The sequence below is a fragment of the Saccopteryx bilineata genome, unplaced genomic scaffold, assembly GCF_036850765.1.
Source record: "Saccopteryx bilineata isolate mSacBil1 unplaced genomic scaffold, mSacBil1_pri_phased_curated manual_scaffold_32, whole genome shotgun sequence".
In the NCBI taxonomy this organism is placed as follows: domain Eukaryota; kingdom Metazoa; phylum Chordata; class Mammalia; order Chiroptera; family Emballonuridae; genus Saccopteryx; species Saccopteryx bilineata.
This window is the reverse complement of record NW_027095458.1, coordinates 1-4,954: the sequence shown is the minus strand read 5'-3', so window position 1 is coordinate 4,954 and position 4,954 is coordinate 1.

The window sequence follows — 4,954 nt, the reverse complement described above, 5'->3', positions numbered from 1 at the left end:
AGGAGGAAGGGAGGCAGGAAAGAATGGAGAGAAAAGAGAAAGTGACCAAAAAGTAAAACAGTAGGAGAGAGGCCCTGGCTGGCTGGCTCAATGGTAGAGCGTCGGCCTGGCGTGCAGAAGTCCCGGGTTCGATTCCTGGCCAGGGCACATAGGAGAAGCACCCATCTGCTTCTCCACCCCTCCCCCTCTCCTTCCTCTCTGTCTTTCTCTTCCCCTCCCGCAGCGAGGCTCCATTGGAGCAAAATGGCCCGGGTGCTGGGGATGGCTCCTTGGCCTCTGCTCCAGGCACTAGAGTGGCTCTGGTCGCAACAGAGCGACGCCCCGGAGGGGCAGAGCATCGCCCCCTGGTGGGCGTGCCAGGTGTATCCCGGTCGGGCGCATGCGGGAGTCTGTCTGACTGTCTCTCCCCATTTCTGGCTTCAGGAAAAAAAAAAAAACAGTAGGAGAGAGAGGGAGGAAGAAGGCAATGGAGGAGAGAGGCAGGAAGCTACCATCCCAACCCCGCAGGGAGGCCCCCAGCCCCTGCAAGGGCAGCCCGGTCAGCTGGTCCCTGTCCCTGGAGGCCCTCGCCACACAGAGCTCACACACTCAGCCACTGAACTGCCCTCCCTCGGCCAAGGGGAGGGAGACTGCTGACCAGTCCTTCCAGACAGAACAGGGACCAACAGACACTGGACTGCCGATTTCCTCCCCGTGAATAATTAAATTGGTTCTGGGCAGGACCAGACCCGCGTCAGGTGACCCGCAGAGCCAGGTGCCTGCAGAACCTGGCAGCCGGCGGCTCCCTGAACCCCGGCCCTCCCTAGCACAGCTGGGGACTCAGGGAGTAGCCAGGAAGGGTCCTGGGGAGCAGGGCCCACAGCCGCCTCTCCTGTCCTGCACCCCATCTCCTGCTGTCCCCACTGCACAGCTTTGCTGTGGGTACCTGCTCTCTCGCTAACTGGTAACTGCGGTCTGGACGCTTTGCCTGCCAGTCACAGATGAAGACAGGCTTTCTTATCCCGTCTCCGCCAGAAGCAAGGGCCAGTGGGTCAATCCACCCGACGGCTCCAGAGCTGTGCTGGCCTTCTGGCTCCCAGACAGCCCGGCCCGGCCCAGCCCAGCCCAGCCCAGGTGAAGTGACCCTGTCCAGAAGGGAGGGTAAGCGGACGAAAGAAAATGCCCGCCGTCCAGCATTGTCCTCGTGACCACAAGCAAAGCTGGGTCCAGTGCGCGACGGGACAGAGAAGAAGCAGAACCACGGCTCAGGCTGTTTCCGAGGATGTAGTGGGCACACCCCCAGGGGACCCCCAGGGAAGAGTCCCACCGTCCCCTACAGTGTGGGCCCCGCCCCTGCTTGCTTCTCACCAATAGAGTGTGCTGTCAGCAAAGGGGTTTCTGCAGATGCATCTATCAGTTGCTCCCGGGGCAGCTGTGGGAGAACTCGGGCTTATCGCTGAGGCCCAACCAAGACTCCAGTGTGAGTGTTAAGATGTAAGGTCCGGACCTAGCGGCTCAGAAACCTGAGCGATGGTGCTGGCCGACACACGTCCCAGCTTCCATCTTTCCGCTTTGAAGATGATTTGTCGGGAGCCGATCAACGACGGCTGGCTGACAAGGTCACAGCAGGAGAAGACCCACAACTGCTGGCTGACAATGTCACAGCAGAAGAAGATCAAAAACTGCTGATTGACAAAGTCACAGCAGAGAAGACCAATGGTTGCGGGTTGACAAAGTCACCGCAAAGGAAAGGCACAACGATACTCCCCCCTTTGACTTTTTGAATTAATCTGGCCTTATATCCCCCCTTTTCTGGGTGTGTGCTATTATTTGTAGCACAGGGATAATAGTACCGTGCTTTCCCTGTAGATTTGTAGTAATTTCTTTGGAAATGAGACAGAGGGTGTGAGTTCCACAGAAAAGCCTGTAAGCCCCTTGAACTGGGCTCATAAACATAAGAGGCTGGCTATGATATCCCTCGTAAAGGGTTAAGTTTGTAGGAGAATTTCTTCTTATTAATCATGTTAGAAAGAATAGATTGTGACTTGTGAATGGGTAGGAGGCAGTGGCTGTGCACAGAGCACCCCTAGGCCTTCACTTAATTCATCATTTTTCCTCCCTAGCCTTTTCATGTGATAGAGTAGAGAAACTTTCCTTTCTTCTTGCTTACCTGGCCTGCAGATGGTGGAACACTCTGAGAAGAATATAGTTAGAACTTAACTAGTGTGTGAATATAGTAAATAAATAAAATTTGACTAGACAATAGAATCTTAGAAAAGGAGTAATGGAATGGCCCGTTGCGTGGCCTGGGATGGAACGCAGTTGGCAAGAAAAGAATGTTTTGCTAAGAGACTTGTTTTATGACTGAAGGCAGTTGCTGGGATTTCTCAGTGAGACACTCTCATGAGGTTTGTGTACTTTCCAAGGTTTTTCCTTCAGATAAGGAGAGGAATGTGGGGGCATCCATAGAAGCAATAGCAATTAATGTCTTCTGAAATTATGTTGCTACTAAGCTATCTTGCAAGTGCACTCTATATATCTTTAAGTAAAAGTTACTCTTAATGTTATGTCAATTTCTTAATGGGCAAGCCTTTTGAAATCTTGTGAGAAAAATTAGGACACTGCATAAACTCAAGGCCATTTACCTGAGCAAGTGGTGGTCCTTTGCTAGTCCTTAATGATTTCGTCTGTTAATCTCTCTCTGCCCCTTGACTCACAACAACAGTAAAGTTGAGTTATTAGTTACTACTAATCCTTTAAAAGCTTTTACCGATAATTGTTATCACTATTCAAGTTATTTTATAGTTGTACTTTGAGTGATTTGCCACTTGATTTGTAGTTTATAGATATAAATTAAACTGTTATCTGGAAACATGTAAACATAGTTAAACAGAAGCAATGATTAATACCATGTAATTGTAACTTAGTATGTGTGTATAAAAAAGAAGCTATACTAGCATTTGGCAGAGATGCCTGGCAGTAAATGCTAACAAGAGAATAAAGAGAAAGAAAAGAATTTGGCTCTCTCACTTGATTTGCGCCGATGCCATCTCTTCCTGTGGGACCCCTGGATTCCCCCCCAGGGCTGGACCCCAGCAATGATTTATTCCCAGTTCTCTTTATAAACGACTGGATGTTTCCATCCACCCTCTCTCAGAGGGTGTCGGGGGCAAATCATCAACTTTTTCATGCAATGTACTGTTACAGATAAAGAAGAAAATTCTGTTTGGTCGTCCCATGCATCTGTGTCTGACAAATCCAAGGCAATTAATTATTCCCCAATTCTGATGTAGCAAGTAGGGGTCCAGCCAAGAACCAGCACCAGTCGAAGATGCAGGCGGAGAGGTTTAGTGTCAGGAGTTGGGGGGGGGGGTTGCCGGCCGTTGCGGGAGGCTGGCTAGGCACGCATGGTGTTTGTAAGGTGTGCGGGTGGGAGGGGCAGGCGTTTGTGGGGTGTGCAGGTGGGAGGGGCAGGCGCTTGTAGGGTGTGCGGGTGGGAGGGGCAGGCGCTTGTGGGGTGTGCGGGTGGGAGGGGCAGGCGCTTGTAGGGTGTGCGGGTGGGAGGGGCAGGCGCTTGTAGGGGGTGCGGGTGGGAGGGGTAGGTGTTTGTAGGGGATGCAGGTGGGAGGGGCAGGCGCTTGTAGGGGGTGCGGGTGGGAAGGGCAGGCTGCACTGTCCTGGGAATGGACTGAAGCCGCTGTCCCTGGGGGAGTTGCTTCTTTGCCAGGGCAGCCCCTGCCCTGCTCTGAAGGCCTCTTACCAGATTGTGTGAGACCCATCCAGCTGATCTAAGCTCAACTGATTATGGACCTTAATCACATCTACAAAATCCCTCCCGAGCAACTCCTAGATTAGTGTTTGCAACGGGTTGAATTGTGTCCCCTCCAAACGAGAGATGTATTCGGGTCCTAAGCCCTGGTGACCTGCAAAAATGACATTTTTTGGAAATAGGGTCTTTGAAGATGGAATCAAGTGAAGATGAGGTCATCGCAAATGAGGGTGGCCCCCATGCCCCATGACTCACGTCCTTATAAGAGAAAGGAGAGGGAGATTTGGACACACACACACACACACACACAGAAGAAGATGCTCTGTGAAGACACACGTAGGTAGAGATGAGAGTGTGGCAGTTATGAAATGAGCGATTCTCAGAATTGGCCGGCTGCCACCCATAGCCAGAAAAAGCAAGAAGAAAGTCTTCCCTAACCCTGGCCAGCTAGCTTGGTTGGTTAGAGCATCTTCCAGAAGCACAGAGGTTGCTGGTCCGATCCCTGGTCAGGGCACATGTAGGAACACATTGGTATTCCTGTCTCTCTCCTCCTTACTCTCTTTCTCTAAAATCAATCAATAAAAATCTTTTTTAAAAAGGAAAGAAAGTATTCTTCCCTAGAGCCTTCCATGGGGATGTGGCCCTCCTTGATTTTGGACTTGTGACCTCCAGAAGTGTGACAAGGTAAATCTGGGCTGTCGTCCACCCTCAGGTCGTGACACTGTTACAGCAGCCCTGCGAAGTGGACACAGTGTTTGAGCAAACGGGGGCTCTCTTGCTCAGTGATGAAGATGAGGGGGCGGAGCTGCGTGCTGACAGGGGTGTAGGTGCAGAAGGGCAGCAGGGCGTGAGGCAGGAGCACGGCGGAGCCGTTTAGGGAGCAGCACGGACCAGGGCACCGGGTGGGCAGGACTGCGGACATGGACAGGAAGTGGGAGGAAAGACAGACTCTCCCAGTTCATGCTGTTGTTTTTTTAATTTGTCTTCAGTTACACAAGAACTATGCTCTGCTGGCCTGGCTTACACTGTTTATATACAAAGTTTTCTGCTGTGCACGGCAACTCTCAAATCATTTCCTTTTCAGTCTCTTAACGGGATTGTGTATTAATGTCCAAACAGAAGTGGATAGGGCATTGGTCTGGAGCATGGCTATTCCAGGTTTGATTCCCAGTCAGGGCACAAAAGAGAAGCAACCATCTGCTTCTC